This window comes from Sarcophilus harrisii, chromosome 1 (genome assembly GCF_902635505.1).
Source record: "Sarcophilus harrisii chromosome 1, mSarHar1.11, whole genome shotgun sequence".
Lineage (NCBI taxonomy): Eukaryota > Metazoa > Chordata > Mammalia > Dasyuromorphia > Dasyuridae > Sarcophilus > Sarcophilus harrisii.
Window position 1 is genome coordinate 434,536,827 of NC_045426.1, and position 19,845 is coordinate 434,556,671.

A 19,845-nucleotide genomic window follows, 5' to 3' on the forward strand; every position below is an offset into this window, starting at 1 on the left:
ATTGTATAAGAAGAGAGTGTCATTATAATTAAAGCACTATTTTTCTAATTAATTGACTTTTAACTAAATTGACCTTTTAACTAAATAGGACAGCTAGGTGACAAAGTAGATAAAATGTAGGCCTAGAATCAGAAGACTCATTTTTGTGAATTCAAATATGGCATCAGTCACTTACTATATGTTAGATCCTGGGGAAGTCACGTAATTTAATTTGCTTCTGGTTCCTCTTCCATAGAATGATTTGGAAAAGGTAATAGCAAACCATGCCATTATATTTGCCAAAAAAAATCCCCAAAAGGAAGCATGAAAACTCTTAAGCAACTTAAAAATTACTAAACAGCAACAACTAAACTGACCTTGTCTTAATGCCCATAAGTTTCTTTTTTTATCATCTATAAATTGGGGAAAATAATAGCTCCCTTATGCAGTTCACAAGATTGTTTTTGAGATAATGATTGTACTATAATAAATGAAGATATTGCTTATTTCAAAAGATATGATGGACAATATATGAAGTGATACAGAGAGAAATACACAAAATGAGAACCAATTTATCACTTTATTTTTATAAAAATATATGATTTTGGGGTTATTAATATGTGGGGAATGGAATGAATAAAACAGCAGAACAATTTATATAATATAAATAACATGCTAAAAACAAACAACTGTAAAAACTAGAAGAACTATAATCAATACAATAAGAAAGGGGGAAAAAAGATGAGAGGAAGGGAAAGAACTAAAATCAGGAAGAGAGGAAAAAGGAGGGGAGAAGAAAGGAGAAAGGAGAAGAGCAAGGAGGGGAGTGGGAGGAAAGAAGAGTGGATAAAAGAAAAGGAGAGAAGAAATGGAGAGGGGAACGAAAGATACCAGAAGGTAGAGTGTGAGAGAAAATCATGCCCTATGTATATACTGGGAAGCAAAAAGAATAAAGCTGTTTTGTAGGAAAATCCTCAAAAAACCTGGGAGAGAAAATGGTTACATAAATATATACAACACATGGGAAAATACAAAGATTAGTAAAACAATGTATTTTTCCTCTAAGAATACCAGCAATGATTTAATAGACATTTTCTTATCACTCACTTTGTACAATGTGGTGTATGAGGGATGAGGGGAATGGGGAAAAAGAAAAGGAACAGAAACTGGACTTAAGGAAATTTTAATGTAATTGAGTAAATAGCTATAATTTGCTACAACGTGAAATAGAATGAGATGATTTGTAATTTATTTTGAAAAAAAATGATGGGGGAGAGAAGTTAGTGCTTGATGGATCAATAACAACAACAACAAAAATATTGTGAAAGTAGTAAATGAAGTAAACTGTGGAAAACAAATAAGAATTCAATAGACTGAGATGGAATGAAGGATATTAGAGGGTTAAAGTATCAAATGAGCTCTGGGTTCATTTTCAAGAATAATTAGATTATTATGATATATCTATCTATCATCTATCTAAGTCTATCCCACTTATTTTATCATCTATTTTTGTGTGTGCTCATGTTAAGTTAAAAATATTATCAATTAAATTAAGAGAATTTTGCTTAATTTTTAGCTGAAAAATGTGTGTTAAACTCCAAAAATGTATTCCCTTATCAAGACATAAATATTCTGACATTATAGAAATAAAAAGAAAATGTGAACACTTAGGCAGTGATCATACTAAAATGAAACCTATCCTTTGTGTAAGAGTAGGAAATTCAAAGCAATGAAAATTAAAACATAAAATTCCGATTAACAATAATGGAAATGCCACATTTTCTGCATATAGACCATAATTAATGTTGATCTTTTTTACTGTCAAAGGTGAATACCTAAACAATTATAGTCTCCCTGATATAAATATTTTCCCACAGAAAATATTTTGTACTGAGTGGTTGCCAGATTATTATGGTTTGGCCTCCTGAAATATACATGTTCCTTCAGGGAAGATTTATTGACGAGATAGCAAAAGCACCTTTGAAGATTATATAAATATTACATGAAGACAACTGGATGTTTTGCAGAGATGAGATCAAGTAGATGTGAATCTGTAATTCTGTTCATTCTCAGCATGTGTTAAGCCATACCTATATTCATTTCCTTCTGGTGATAACTACAAATGAAGCTGCTGGTGGTCCTTAAGCAGAAGGAGGAAGGGATAAAGAGTGAGATGAGGAAAATGTGATTTCACTCCTTGTTCTCATTTTCCTACTCTGAAAAGGACATTTAAAAATATACATTTGCTAATGAAAGCAATAATATTTTTAAACAATTGAAAGAGATGTTTGTTATATCCACTGATTACTACCCACACAATATTATTAGTCTGGTGTGACTTTCTTTAATACCAACTTGACTTTACCAGTACATAAAAGTTTAGCCTGGCAGAAAAAAAAAAGTTGTCTGTTTCTTTTTCTTTTTCTTTTTCTTTTTTTTTTTTTTTGTTTGGACTTTATTTATTTGTTTTTTTTTTAATTATAATAATTTTTTATTGACAGAAGCCATGCCAAGGTAATTTTTTTACAACATTATCCCTTGCACTCACTTCTGTTCTGATTTTTCTCCTCTCTGCCTCCACCCCTCCCCCATATGGCAAGCAGTCATATGTTGAATATGTTGCAGTATATCCTAGATACAATATATATGTGCAGAACCAAGCAGTTATCTTGTTGCACAGGGAGAATTAGATTCAGAAGGTAAAAATAACCTGGGAAGAAAAATAAAAATGCAAACAGTTTGCATTCATTTCCCAGTGTTCTTTCTTTGGGTGTAGCTGTTTCTGTCCATCATTGATCAACTGAAACTGAATTAGGTCTCTTTGTCAAAGAAATCCACTTCCATCAGAATACATCTTCATACAGTATCTTTGTTGAAGTATATAATGATCTCCTAGTTCTGCACATTTCACTTGGCATCAGTTCATGTAAGTGTCTCCAAGCCTCTCTGTTTTCATCTTGCTGGTTATTTCTTACAGAAGCTCTTTTTTCATTATAATTTGATAAAATCCAATAGCCATTCCTATTAAAACACTTGAGAGTATAGGAATAAATGGAATTTTCCTTAAAATAATCAGTAGCATCTATTTAAAACCAACAGTAAACATCATATGAAATGGAGACAAACTGAAACCATTCCCAATAAGATAAGGAGTGAAACAAGGTTGCCCACTATCACCATTACTATTCAAGATTGTATTAGAAATGCTAGCTTTGGCAATAGGAGTTGTGAAGGAGATAAAAGAAATTAGAGAGGGCAATGAGCAAACCAACTTATCACTCTTTGCTGATGGTATGATGATATATTTAGAGAACCCAAGAGATTCTACTAAAAAGGTATTAGAAATAATCCATATCTTTAGCAAAGTTGCAGGATACAAAATAAACCCACATAAGTCATCAGCTTTTTTATATATCACTAACAAAATCCAATAGTTAGAATTACAAAGAGAAATTCCATTTAAAGTAACTACTGATAGTATAAAATATTTAAGAATCTATCTGCCAAGGGAAAATCAGAAACTATATGAGCAAAACTTTCCACACAGATAAAGTCAGATCTAAGCAATTGGAAAAATGTTAAATGCTCTTGGATAGGGTGAGCAAATATAATAAAGATGGCAATACTAGTTAAACTATTTATTTAGCGCTATACGAATCAGAGTCCCCAAAAACTATTTTAATGACCTAGAAAACATAACAGCAAAGTTTATATGGAAAAACAAAAGTTCAAGAATTTCAAAATAATTAATAAAAAAAAATCAAATGAAGGTGGCCTAGCTGTACCAGATTTAAAATTATATTATAAAGCAGCAATTACCAAAGCCATTTGGTATTGGCTAAGAAATAGACTAGTTGATCAGTGGAATAGGTTAGGTTCTAAGGTCAAAATAGAAAATAACTTTAATAATCTAGTGTTTGACAAACCCAAAGACCCTAGCTTTTGGGATAAGAACTCTCACTGTTTGAGAAAAACTGCTGGGAAAATTGGAAATTAGGATTGCAGAAACTAGGCATTGACCCCCACTTAATACCATAGACCAAGATAAGGTCAAAATGGATTTATGACCTAGGCATAAAGAATGAGATTAAAAATAAATTATATTGATCACAAAATAGAAAATTTTGATTATATGAAATTGAAATTATTTGTACAAACAAAATTAATGCAGAAAAGATTAGAAGGGAAGAATAAAATGGGGAAACATGTTTACAGTGAAAGGTTCTGATAAAGGTCTCCTTTCTAAAATATATAGAGAATTAGCTCTAATTTATAAGAAATCAAGATAGCTGAGAAGGCACACATGACTTTCTAAACTCCTCTCTTATCCTCATTATCAATATTATATTCAGCCTCAAAAATAGGCTTGACTGCTACAATTCAGAAAGATTAGAAGTATAACAACTCACCAGCCAAAGATAATTTGGAGTCTCACCAGAAAAGATTTGTCATCAGGGCCGGGAAGAAGATCAGTGCAAGCAGGGAGAGGACTGGAGTAATGAAGCCCCAAGGCAGAAGTGCCAGTACAGATAGCAGCACAAGCTCACAGCCCCAACCCCCAGTACGGGGCTTTTCCATGGGGCAGTTGCAAACCTGCAGGGGGGCACAGCCCAGGGGGTCCTCTAATCTGCACAGTGGGGGATGGGCTTGGGGCAATAGAGCTTTCAGGGCAATTTGCTTCCAGGCAGAGACACCCTGTCCAAGCTAGGCTATCTGTTGGTCAGCTGCTAATACACACAGCACCACAAGGGGCTCTGGTCTGAGGCAGTGACACTTTCACCTTGTAGTCTCTAGCCTTAGGGCAGTCGCTAAACCACACAGCTCATCTGGGCACTTCCATAGCTCTGCCAGTGGTAAATCACTCAGGGCACTCCCATAATTCAGAGATGGAAGCCGGTTTATATCTCTCCCTGCTCTGCAGAGGAAGCTGATAACCCCCTTGAAATGAAGGCATACCCTAAAGGCTTTAAAAAATGAATTAAAAAATGAAAATGATGATCGACAGTTTCTATATAGAAAAAAAGAAGTTCTGCAACCCCAAAGAGACTAATAGCAAACAGATATCAGACAATACCCTAAATGGGAATGTTACCTGTTCCCTTTTACATAATGCTTTCATTGAAGAGACCATTAAAAGTCTCAAAAGAGAGTTAGAAGAAAAAATGGGGAAAGGAAAGAGAAGCTTTTCAAGAGAGCAACAACTTCCTGAAATATGAATAGAAAAAGATAAAAAATTCCAAGGAAGTGCAGGGAAACAACATTTGTGAATTGGAAAAAGTAAAATATCTCTGGAATGTAAGATTTCTGAATTTGAAATGACAAAGAACTTGCAAGAAAGTAGGATCTGTGAATTGGAAAAAGAAAATAATTCACTTAAAAAAATAGTGAAATGGAAAAAAATTCCATAGAGCAAAACAATTCATTTAAAAGCTCCATTGGATTTTCAGAAAGAAGTAAAAAAAAAAGCTAATAAAATAATTCATTAATAATCAGAAGTGAACAAATAGAAACTAATGATTCATTGAGACAGCAAGAATCAGTCAAGTAAAACCAAAAAAATGACAAACTAGAAAAAAACCATGAAATATCTACTTGGAAAAATTACAGACGTGGAAAATAGATCTAGGAGAGATAATCTGAGGATTATGGGACTTTCTGAAAACTATGATGAAAAAAAGAGCCTAGATACTATTTTCCAAGAAATCATCAAAGAGTAATAGAATCAAGGTAATAGAATCAAAAGGTAAAATAGGCATTGAAAGAATTCATCGAACACCTTCTGAAAAAGACCCTAAAATAAAAACTCGAAGGAATATTGTGGCCAAACTTCAGAACTATCAGATTAAGGAAAAAATTTTACAAGCAGCCAGAAAAAACAATTTAAATAATGAGCTGCCACAATAAGGATCACCCAAGATCTGGCTGCCTCCACATTAAAGGATCCAAGGGCCTGGAATCTGATATTCTGAAAGTCAAAAGAACTTGGAATGCAGCCAAGAATAAACTACCCAGCCAAGCTGAGCATTTTCTTCCAGGTAAGAAGATGAACATTTAATGAAACAAATGAATTCCATTTGTTTCCAAGGAAAAAACCAGAACTAAACAAAAAATTTGATCTCCAACCATAGGACTAAAGAGATGCAGAAAAGGTAAAAGGAACTCTTCAGAATTGTATTTCTGTTGTGGATATACAAAAAGACTACATGTATGATTTGATTTTACTGATATAACATAAAAAAGGAAGTAGATAGGATAATGGCAGAAAATGGGGAAAGGGGAGATAAAAAGAGGGAAAACACATCCCACAAAGAGGCAAAGGAAACTAATCATATCTGAGGGAATTTAGAGAGGGGGAGGAACATTGTATGAATCTTACTCTCATCAGAGTTAGCTAAAAGAGAAAATAATTGACATACTTGTTTTAGAGAAAATCCTCTCTTGCCTCATTAAAAAGGGGGAGAGGAAAAATGGGAAAAAAAGAATAATAAGGAAAGGGTACTAGAAAGGGGAAGAGATTCAAAGGGAGGGATGGAGAGATTCTAAAGAGGGTGAGCATCATTATACAAGTGGGACACATAAGTTTAAAATAGGGAAAGAGGATTGGAGGACAAGAAACAGAAAACCATAATCTGGGGATATTAGGATGGCAAAAAAATACAGAATTAGTAATTTTAACCATAAATGTGAATGGGATGAACTTTCCCAAAAAGAGGAGGCAGATAGCAGACTGGATCAAAAGTCAGAACCCTACAATATGTTGTTTACTGAAAACACATTTAAAGCAGGGGGATACATACAGAGTAAAGGTAAAAGGCTGGAGCAAAATCTATTATGTTTCAGGTGAAATAAAACTAAAAAAAAAAAAAAAACAGGGATAGCCATCCTTATCTCAGATCAAGCAAAAGCAAAATTTGATCTAATTAAAAGAGATAAGGAAGGAAACAATATCTTGCTAAAGGGTAGCATAGACAATGAAGCAATATCAATACTAAACATATATGCACCAAATGGTATAGCATCTAACTTCCTAAAGGAGAAGTTAAGAGAGTTGCAAGAAGAAATAGACAGCAAATGTATAATAGTGGAAGATCTCAATTTTGTGCTCCCAGAATTAGATAAATCAAACCACAAAACAAATAAGAAAGAAATTAAAGAGGTAAATAGAATATTAGAAAAATTAGGTGTGATAAATCTTTGGAGAAAATTGAATAGAAACAGAAAGGAATATACTTTCTTCTCAGCAGTTCATAGAGCACATTCAAAAACTGACCATATATTAGGACATAAAGACCTCAAAATTAAATGTAAGAAGGCAGAAATAGTAAATGTTTTCTTTTCAGATCACAATGCAATAAAGAAACTACATTCAACAAAAAGTTAGGGTTTCCAAAAAGTAATTGGAAACTAAACAATCTCATCTTAAAGAATGATTGGGTGAAGCAGCAAATTATAGACACAATTAATAATTTCACTCAAGATAATGACAATGATGAGACGTCATACCAAAATTTGTGGGATGCAGCCAAAGAAGTAATAAGAGGAAATTTTATATCCTTAGAGGCTTACTTGAATAAAACCGAGAAAGAGAAGATCAATGAATTGGGCTTGAAACAAACAAAAAAAAAACCTAAAAAAAGATCAAATTAAAAACCCCCAATCAAATACTAAATATGAAATTCTAAAATTAAAAGGAGAAATTAATAATATTGAAAGAAAAAATATTGAACTAATTAATAAAACTAAGAGCTGGTTTTATGAAAAAGCCTATAAAATATTTAAACCTTTGGTAAATCTGATTAGAAAAAGAAGGGAGGAAAGTCAAATCAGTAGTCTTAAAAAGGAAAAGGGAGAAATTTCCACCAATGAAGAGGAAATTAGAGGAATAATAAGGAGTTACATTGCCCAACTTTATGCCAATAAATTTGACAACCAAAGTGAAATGGATGACTACTTCCAAAAATATAGACTTCCCAGATTAACAGAGAAGGAAGTAAATTGCTTGAATAGTCCCATTTCAAAAAAAGAAATAGAACAAGCTATTAATTAACTCCCTAAGAAAAAATCCCCAGGACCAGATAGATTTACATGTGAATTCTACCAAACATTTACAGAACAATTGGCCCCAATGCTATATAAATTATTTGATAAAATAGGGAATGAAGGAGTCCTACCAAATTCCTTTTATGCTACAGACATGGTAATGATACCTAAAACAGGTAGGTTGAAAACAGAGAAAGAAAATTGTAGACCAATCTCCCTAATGAATATTGATGCTAAAATCTTAAATAAGATATTAGCAAAAAGATGGTGGAGAAGGCACATGCGACTTTCTAAGCTCCTCTCATTCCCCTCATAACCAACTATTATCCTGCCTCAGAAATAGCTCTTCACTGCTTAAATTCATGAAGATCAGAAGCAAACAACTTACCTGCTAAAGTCAATCTGGAAGATCACCAGGAAAGGTTTGTCCTGAGTGGCCAGAAACAGACCAGCACAGGCAGGGAGAGGCTAGTGTCTTGAGCAGACCAGGGGCGGAGGTGATCTCTGTGGCTAGAGAAGTTATCGAGACCACTCTGCTATAGGCTAACTGCTCTGCCTTGATTATAAAGCAGTAAACTGGCAGAGAAATTAAAGCCTGGAACAAAGGGTACTCTAAAAAAATACCAGAACCTAACACTTGCCGCAGCTACTCAAACCCGAAAGTGACTCAGGAGACAGAAACGCAGCCCTGCAGCCACATCCTGCAATTCGGGGCTTTTGTAGGGGCAGTTACAAACCCACATGGCAGGGGAGTACAGCCTGGACAGCCTCTAATCAGCACAGTTAGGGGCTCAGCATGGGGAAATAGAACTTCCCCAACAGGACTGTGGTTCCTGGAGCAGAGACACTTCTGGTCCCTGGAAATCCTTTCACTGCTCAACTGCTAAAACCCACAGCCCCAGGGCGGGATTTGGCTTGGGATAGTGAAATTCTCACTGCTCAGCGTCTAGCCCCAGGGCAGTCATTATCTCACACAGTGGGGGTTCTTTTCAGGGCACTTTCCCAGCTCTGCCCTGCAGGCCTGAGTTACTTCCAGGTGGGGAACTCTTTCCCAGAGCACTCCAGTACCTCCCTGCTTTGTGCACCTGGCTAGCAGGACAGCTACCCATCCATATACCTCTCACTGCTCTGCAGAGGAAGCTGGTAACCTCCTGGCCCTGAAGGCAGATCCTATAGGCTTTAACAAAATGAGTAAGAAAATCAAAAGGACAATTGATAGTTTCTACTCAGAAAGAGAACAGCTTTTCAACCCTGAAGAGAATAATAGCACACAGTCTCCAGACAATTGTTGGTCCTCAATACAAAAAGCTCTCTTAAAAACTTCATGCATCTATGAGGCAAAGGAAACCTATCATATCTGAGGGAACTTAGAGAGGGGGAGGAACATTGTGCGAATCTTACTCTCATCAGAGTTAGCTCAAAAAGGAAATAATTGACACATTTGTTTTACAGAGAATCTTCTCTCACCTCATTAAAAAGGGGAAGAGGAAAAGTGAAAAGGAAAGAGTAATAAGGGAAGGGTACAAGAAAGGGGAAGGGATTCAAAGGGAGAAGGGAGAGATACTAAAGAGGGAGAGCTGGGTGACGCAAGTGGGACCAATAAGTTTAATACTAGGGAAGTGAGGAAGGAGGGTAAGAAAAAGAAAAGTATAATCTGGGGATATTAGGATGGCAGGAAATACAGAATTAGTAATCTTAACCATAAAGGTGAATGGGATGAAGTCCCCCATAAAGAGGAGGCAGATAGCAGACTGGATCAAAAGTCAGAACCCTACAATATGTTCTTTACAAGAAACACATTTAAAACAGGGAGATACATACAGAGTAATGGTAAAAGTCTGGAGCAAAATCTATTATGCTTCAGGTGAAGTCAAAATAGCAGGGGTAGCCATCCTTATCTCAGATCAAGTAAAAGCAAAAATTGATCTAATTAAAAGAGATAAGGAAGGAAATTATATCTTGCTAAAAGTTACTATAGACAATGAAGCAATATCAGTATTAAACATATATGCACCAAGTGGTATAGCATCTAACTTCCTAAAGGAGGAGTTAAGAGAGTTGCAAGAAGAAATAGATAGCAAAACTATAATAACGGGAGACCTCAATTTTGCGCTCTCAGATTTAGATAAATCAAATCACAAAACAAATAAGAAAGAATTAAAGAGGTAAATAGAATATTAGAAAGACTAGGTATGATAGATCTCTGGAGAAAACTGAATGGTGATAGAAAGGAGTATACTTTCTTCTCAGCAGCTCATGGAACCTACACAAAAATTGACCATATATTAGGACATAAAGACCTCAAAATTAAATGCAGGAAGGCAGAAATAGTAAATGCTTTCTTTTCAGATCACAATGCAATAAAAACTACATTCAACAAAAACTTAGGTGTAAATAAATCAAAAAGTAATTGGAAACTAAATAATCTCATCTTAAAGAATGATTGGGTGAAACAGCAAATTATAGAGACAATTAATAACTTCACTCAAGATAATGACAATGATGAGACATCATACCAAAATTTGTGGGTTGCAGCCAAAGTGGTAATAAGGGGAAACTTTATATCCTTAGAGGCTTACTTGAACAAAACAGAGAAGGAGAAGGTCAATGAATTGGGCTTGTAACCTAAAAAGCTAGAAAAAGACCAAATTAAAAACCCCAATCAATTATTAAACTTGAAATTCTAAAATTAAAAGGAGAAATTAATAATATTGAAACTAAAAAAAACTATTGAACTAATAAATAAACTAAGAGTTGGTTTTATGAAAAAAAAACAATAAAATTGATGAAACTTTGGTAAATGTGATTAGAAATAGGAGGGAGGAAAATGAAATTAGTAGTCTTAAAAATGAAAAGGGAGAAATTTCCACCAATGAAAAGGAAATTAGAGAAATAATAAGGAGTTATTTTGCTCAACTTTATGACAATAAATTTGATAACCTAAGTGAAATGGATGACTACCTCCAAAAATATAGACTTCCCAGACTAACAGAGGAGGAAGTAAATTGCTTGAATAGTCCCATTTCAGAAAAAGAAATAGAACAGGCCATTAAACAACTCCCTAAGAAAAAATCCCCAGGACCAGATGGATTTACATGTGAATTCTACCAAACATTTAAAGAACAATTGGCCCCAATGCTATATAAATTATTTGATAAAATAGGGAATGAAGGAGTCCTACCAAATTCCTTCTATGACACAGACATGGTACTGATACCTAAACAAGGTAGGTTGAAAACAGAGAACGAAAACTATAGACCAATCTCCCTAATGAATATTGATGCTAAAATCTTAAATAAAATATTAGCAAAAAGACTACAGAAAATCATCCCCAGGATAATTCACCATGATCAAGTAGGATTTATACCAGAAATGCAGGGCTGGTTCAATATTAGGAAAACTATTCACTTAATTAGCCATATTAATAACCAAACTAACAAAAACCATATGATCATCTCAATAGATGCAGAAAAAGCATTTGATAAAATCCAACATACATTCCTATCAAACACACTTGAGAGTATAGGAATAAATGGACTTTTCCTTAAAATAATCAGTAGCATCTATTTAAACCAGCTGTAAGCATCATATGTAATGGGGACAAAATGCAACCATTCCCAATAAGATCAGGAGTGAAACAAGATTGCCCACTATGACCGTTACTATTTAATATTGTATTAGAAATGCTAGCTATGGCAATAAGAGCTGAGAAAGATATTAAAGGAATTAGAGTAGGCAATGAGGAAACCAAATTATCACTCTTTGCTGATGATATGATGGTATACTTAGAGAACCCCAGAGATTCTACTAAAAAGTTATTAGAAATAATCCACAATTATAGCAAAGTTGCTGGTTATAAAATAAACCCACATAAGTCATCAGCATTCTTATATATCACTAACAAAATCCAACAGTCAGAGTTACAAAGAGAAATCCCATTTAAAGTAACTACTGATAGCATAAAATATTTAGGAATCTATCTGCCAAGGGAAAATCAGAAACTTTATGAGCAAAACTACAAAACACTTTCCACACAAATTAAGTCTGATCTAACTAACTGGAAAAATATTAAATGCTCTTGGATTGGCCAAGCAAATATAATAAAAATGACAATACTACCTAAACTAATCTATTTATTTAGCGTTATACCAATCAGACTTCCCAAAAACTATTTTGATGACCTAGAAAAAATAACAACAAAGGTCATATGGAAAAACAAAAGGTCAAGAATTTCAAGGGAATTAATGAAAAAAAAAATCAAATGAAGGTGGCTTAGCTGTACCAGACCTAAAATTATATTATAAGGCAGCGGTTACTAAAACTATTTTGTATTGACTAAGAAATAGACTAGTTGATCAACGGAATAGGTTAGGTTCAAAGGACAAAACAGCCAATAATTTTAATAATCTCGTGTTTGACAAACCCAAAGACCCCAGTTTTTGTGATAAGAATGCAATATTTGACAAAAATTGTTGGGAAAATTGGAAATCAGTATGGCAGAAACTAGGCATTGACCCACACTTAACACCACACAACAAGATAAGGTCAAAATGGGTTCATGATGTAGGCATAAAGAATGAGATCCTACATAAATTAGAAGAGCATAGGATAGTTTACCTCTCAGACCTGTGGAAGAGGAAGGAATTTATGACCAAAGAAGAACTAGAGATCACTATTGACAACAAAATTGAAAATTTTGATTATACCAAATTGAAAAGTTTTTGTACAAATAAAACTAATGCAGGCAAGATTAGAAGGGAAATAATAAACTGGGAAAACATTTTTACAGTCAAATGTTCTGATAAAGGACTCATTTCCAAAATATATAGAGAATTGACTCTAATTTATAAGAAATCTAGCCATTCTCCAATTGATAAATGGTCAAAGGATATGAACAGACAATTTTCAGATGATGAAATTAAAACTATTACTACTCATATGAAAGAGTGTTCCAAATCACTATTGATCAGAGAAATGCAAATTAACACAACTCTGAGATACCATTCATTATACACCTGTCAGATTTGCCAGAAGGACAGGGAAAGATAATGCAAAATGTTGGAGGGGATGTGGGAAAACAGGGACACTGATACATAGTTGGTGGAATTGTGAATACATCCAGCCATTCTGGAGAGCAATTTGGAACTATGCCCAAAAAGTTATCAAACTGTGCATACCCTTTGATCCAGCAGTGTCTCTACTGGTCTTATACCCCAAAATGATACTAAAAAAGGGAAAGGGACCTGTATGTGCCAAAATGTTTGTGGCAGCCCTGTTTGTAGTTGCCAGAAGCTGGAAAATGAATGGATGCCCATCAATTGGAGAATGGTTGAGTAAATTGTGGTATATGAATGTTATGGAATATTATTGTTTTGTAAGAAAGGACCAGCAGGATGAATACAGAGAGGGTTGGCAAGACTTACATGAACTGATGCTGAGCGAAATGAGCAGAACCAGGAAATCATTATATACCTCAACAGCGATACTGTATGAGGATGTATTCTGATGGAAGTGGATTCTTCAACAAAGACAAGATCTAACTTAGTTTCAATTGATCAAAGATGGACAGAAGCAGCTACACCCAAAGAAAGAACACTAGGAAATGAATGTAAACTGCGTGCATTTTTGTTCTTCTTCCCAGGTTATTTATACCTTCTAAATCCAATTCTCCCTGAGCAACAAGAAAACTGTTTGGTTCTGCACACATATATTTTATCCAAGATCTATTGTAATCTATTTAACTTGTATAGGACTGCTTGCCATTTTTGGGGAGAGGGTGGAGGGAGGGAGGGGAAAAATCGGGACAGAAGTGAGTGCAAGGGATAATGTTGTAAAAAATTACCCTGGCATGGGTTCTGTCAATAAATAGTTATTTAATTAAAAAAAAGACTACAGAAAATGATCCCCAGATAATACTAGTGTATCAAGTAGGATTTATGCCAGGAATGCAGGATTCGTTCAATATTAGGAAAACTATCAATATAATTGGCCATATTAATAACCAAATTAACAAAAACCATATGATCATCTCAATAGATGCAGAAAAAGCATTTGATAAAACTCAACATCCATTGCTATTAAAAACGCTTGAGAATATAGGTATAAATGGACTTTTCCTTAAAATAATCAGCAGCATCTATTTAAAACAATCAGTAAGCAGCGTATGTAATGGGGAAAACTGCAACCATTCCCAATAAGATCAGGAGTGAAACAAAGTTGCCTACTCTCACTGTTACTATTCAGTATTGTATTAGAAATGCTAGCTTTGGCAATAAGAGTTGAGAAAGAGATTAAAGGAATTAGAGTAGGCAATGAGGAAACCAAATTATCACTCTTTGTTGATGATATGATGGTAAACTTAGAGAACCCCTGATATTCTACTAAAAATTATTAGAAATAACCCACAACTTTAGCAAAGTTGCAGGATACAAAATAAACCCACATAAATCATCAGCATTCTTATAAATCACTGACAAAATCCAACAGTCAGTGTTGCAAAGATAAATTCTATTTAAAGTACCTATTGATAGTATAAAATACTTAGAAATCTATTTGCTAAGGGAAAATCACAAACTTTATTAGCAAAACTACAAAACACTTTTCACACAAATTAATTCTGATCTAACCAATTGGAAAAATATTAAATGCTCTTGGATAGGGTGAGCAAATATAATAAAGATGACAATACTAGTTAAACTAATCTATTTGTTTAGTGCTATACCAATCAGACTCCCAAAAAACTATTTTGATGACCTAGAAAAAATAACAACAAAATTCATATGGAAAACAAAAGGTCAAGAATTTCAAGGGAATTAATGAAAAAAAAATCAAATAAAGGTGACTTAGCTGTACCAGTTCTAAAATTATATTATAGAGCATCAGTTACCAAAACCATTTGGTATTGGCTCAGAAATAGACTAGTTGATCAGTGGAATAGGTTAGGTTCAAAGGACAAAATAGTCAATAATTATAGCAACCTAGTATTTGACAAACCCCAAGACCCCATCTTTTGGGATAAGAACTTATTGTTTGACAAAAATTGCTGGGAAAATGGGAAACTAGTATAGCAGAAACTAGGCATCGACCCACACTTAACACTGTACACCAAGATAAGATCAAAATGAGTTCATGACCTAGTCATAAAGAATGAGATTATAAATAAATTAGAGAAACACAGGATAGTTTACCTCTCAGATCTGTGGGAGAGGAAGGAATTTATGACTAAAGAAGAAATAGAGATCATTACTGACCACAAAGTAGAAAATTTTAATTATACCAAACTGAAAAATTTTTGTACAAACAAAACTAAGGCAGACAAGATTAGAAGGGAAGCAATCAACTGGGAAAATATTTTTGTAGTCAAAGGTTCTGATAAAGGAATCATTTCCAAAATATATAGAGAATTGACTCTAATTTATAAAAAAAATCAAGCCATTCTCTAATTGATAAATGGTCAAAGGATATGAACAGATTATTCTCAGACGAAAAAATTGAAAGTATTTCTAGCCATATGAAAAGATGCTCCAATTAATTATTAATTAGAGAAATGCAAAGTAAGACAACTCTGAGATACCACTACACACCTGTCAAATTGGCTAGAATGACAGGGAAAGATAATGCGGAATTTTGGAAGGGATGTGGGAAAACTAGGACACTGATACATTGTTGGTGGAATTGTGAATACATCCAGTCATTTTAGAGAGCAATTTGGAACTATGCTCAAAAAATTGTCAGACTGTGCATACCCTTTGATCCAGCAGTGTTACTACTAGGCTTATATCCCAAAGAGATCATAAAGAAGGGAAAGGGACCTGTGTGTGCATGAATGTTTGTGGCAGCCCTATTTGTAGTGGCCAGAAAATGGAAACTGATTGGATGCCCATCAATTTGAGAATGGCTAAATAAATTGTGTTATATGAATATTATGGAATATTATTGTTCGGTAAGAAATGACCATCAGGATGATTTCAGAACGGTCTGGAGAGACTTATATGAACTGATGGTGAGTGAAAAGAGCAGGGCCAGGAGATCATTATATACTTCAACAACAATACTATATGATGACCAATTCTGATGGACCTGGCCATCCTCAGCAATGAGATGAACAAATCAGTTCCAATGGAGCAGTAATGAACTGAACCAGCTATAGCAATGCAAGAACTCTGGGAGATGACTAAGAACCATTAAATTGAATTCCCAATCCCTATATTTTTGCCCATCTGCATTTTTGATTTCCTTCATAGGGTAATTGTGCAATATTTCAGTGTCCAGTCTTTTTGTACAGCAAAATAACGGTTTGGTCATGCATACTTATTGTGTATCTAATTTATATTTTAATATATTTAACATCTACTGGTCATCCTGCCATCTGGTGAAGGGGGTGAGGGGAAGGAGGGAAAAATTGGAACAAGAGGTTTGGCAATTGTCAATGCTATAAAGTTACCCATACATATAACCTGTAAATAAAAGGCTATTAAAATTAAAAAAAATAAAATAAAGAAAAGGAAAGAAATCAAGCCATTCCCCATTTGATAAATGGTCAAAGGATATGAATAGATAATTCTCAGATGAAGAAATTGAAACTAATTCTAGCCATATGAAAAGGTGCTCCAAGTCATTATTAATCAAAGAAATGGAAATTAAGAAAATTCTGAGATACCACTACACACCTGTCAGATTGGCTAGAATGACACAGAAAGATAATGCATAATGTTGGAGGGGATGTGGGAAAACAGGGGCACTGATACATTGTTGGTGGAATTGTGAATACATCCAGCTATTTTGGAGAGCAATTTGTAATTATGCTCAAAAAGTTATCAACGGTGCATACCCTTTGATCTAGGAGTGTTACTACTGGGCTTATATCCCAAAGAAATTTTAAAGAAGGGAAAGGGACCTGCATGTGCAAGAATGTTTGTGGAAACCCTCTTTGTAGTGGCCAGAAACTGTAAACTGAGTGGATGCCCAACAATTGGAGAATGGCTGAATAAATTGTTGTATATGAATATTATGGAATATTATTGTTTGGTAAGAAATGACCTGCGGGATGATTTCAGAAAGGCCTGGAGAGACTTGCATGAACTGAACACTCAGTCACCGGCTGAGTGAAATGAGCCGGTCTAGATGATCATTATATACTTTAACAACAATACTGTATGATGACCAATTCTGATGGATATAGCCCTCTTCAACAATGTGATGAACCAAAACAGGTCCAATAGAGCAGTAATGAATTGAACCAGCTACACCCAGCAAATGAACTCTGAGAGATGACTATGGACTACTGCATAGAATTCCAATCCTTCTATTTTTAGTCGGCCTGTATTTTTGATTTCCTTCACAGGTTAATTGTGCACTCTTTCAAAGTTTGATTCTTTTTGTACAGCAAAATAATTGTATGGATATGTATACATATATTGTATTTAACTTATACTTTAACATATTTAACATTTATTGGTCAATCTGCCATCTGGGGGAAGGGGTAAGGGAAAGGAGGGAAAAAAGTTGGAACAAAGGCATTTGCAATTATCAGTGCCGTAAAATTATTCATGCATATATTTTATAAATAAAAACCTATAATAAAAAAATAAAAAAGTACATCTAATCAATTCTTTTCATTTTACAAGTGAGGAAAAAAAAGTCTGAAAGGTTAAATAATGGACATGGTTATACAGATATGTAAGCATTTTTGTATTTAAAGTCAGGTCTTCAAGTCTAGGATTTTTGTTGTTGTTTTTCCCTTTAAACTATGCTTATTACCTTTATCACAATGTATGCCACTTACAGTCTTTCATGAATCCAATCAATCTTCATCCTGCTTTCAAAATAATATTCCTAAAGAATAACTATGCATGCTAAGCCTTTATAAAAACTGTTTGGCAACAATACTACCATAAAAAAATATAAAATCTCTAAGATTCAATGCTTCCTAAAAATTTGTTAATATTTCTCTCATTTTTAGTTCAGCTGAATTACTTACCCTTCTCTCTTTTTGAAAAATAATATCTTCCCATCTTTTCAAGAATTGGGTCAAAAGTTACATTTTCCAGAAAGTATTTTTCCCTAATCAGGCTATTTGGAAGTAATTTGGACCTGATCTCCAAGTACCTAACTTTGAAATGAAGGGTTAATGATGTTGAATTTTAAAATTAATATAAGAAGTATGCTTAGAATGTTGATCTTATATGATTAAAAACCATTTATATTCTCTAAAAATAATGGCTCAATGAATATCCCTTAAATATTTATATTTTCTCTAAATGTTAGTGACACAAGTTTTGCTTTATATGAAAGTATCTATTGAAAAAGTTTAATAGAAACAAACTTATTAACTTGTTACCTGTCTCATTCAAATAACGTTTTTAATAGTTTTATTAATAGACCTTTTGCTTTTACTTTCATCACTTTTACAAGATTCATAGAAGAGAAAATTTATAACATCTCATTTTTTTAACATCCCATAGGATAATTTTGTTTTACCCAAAAAATGAGAGTGTATTTAAATAAAATAACAACTGAACACAACAGAAGATTTCTTTTTAGGAGTCTATATATATATTTCCTTATCAAGAGAATGCACTTTCCAAAAGAGAGATGGAACAGTAATATGTCTATCAACTATATTCTCATAATACTAAATTTGTTTATCAGTCTGTTTTCTGATGATACTAAGTTGAGCATAAAATATCTAAAACTTAACTTGTTAGGTTTCCTTCAGTACTCTCTAATGATGTGTGAATATCACTCTCAAAATTAATCAGTGCTATCCAAGATGATGTCTAATTAAATACATATGATTGATTATAAACCAGTGAGGGAATCTTAAAAATAACATTATGCTTTTTTTTTTAATGTAAGGTAGGAAGGACCAGGGTAGAATGGAAGTGTTAATATTCTTTTTGAATATTGTTATTTACCATTCTTATACTTGTTGAGATTCTTTAGTTGGCAACTATAATAATTTTAAAATGAGGTTTGCTGAAATTAAATGTGCAGTAATAAAATTCTGAAATATTATATATTATGTGTTAGTAAGAATCTTGCCTTCTTCATGGCAGCTGATGCTATTTTTCCCCAATAATGATAAAGTTACAGTTCTGCTAAAATATACAGAGATAGATACACATGCACACCTTATCATGATCATAAGCTGATAATGTCAGTATAACCAAGCCATTTTCTGTGCATATCAGTGATTAAAAGCAGAGAGATAAAAAGTCTTGTAATCTCATTTTCAAGTCCTAATAATAAGTAATTGAATATTATTTCATCTTATACCTCTGGTTGCATTGGCTATTTTGGAGGACACTGAAGAGTATAATTCTGATAACCATCTTCACAGGATTTTTTATAGACACTTTATCTGTAAATAAAATTTAATGATGAGAATAACACTAACAAATTATTTCATTTGTCTCTCTAATGTTTATAAACAATTATACATTATCAAATTTAATTATCCCACAATTATCTAGATATTGTTATCTAGCTATTGTAAATGTGATTTGCAGAAATTGAACCCAATAGATAATTTTGAGTTTCTCAAAGGCCACCCATCTAGTTAAAAATTTGTGTGATATTCAAATATAGAGCTTCCAATTTTTGATATAACACATTATCTTTCCCCCCATGATATATTTACAACTAGAAAAACCAAGATAAAGATTGCTGGTTCTTGATTTGTCATTAGTTCCAAGAATATATCATAATAGGATCAGTCATTATACCTAATTTACTTGAGCATGACATTTGTTGAATCAGATATTATTTAAATATTTACATTTCAGAAATTACATCAATGCTCATGATACAGATCATCAATTCTTA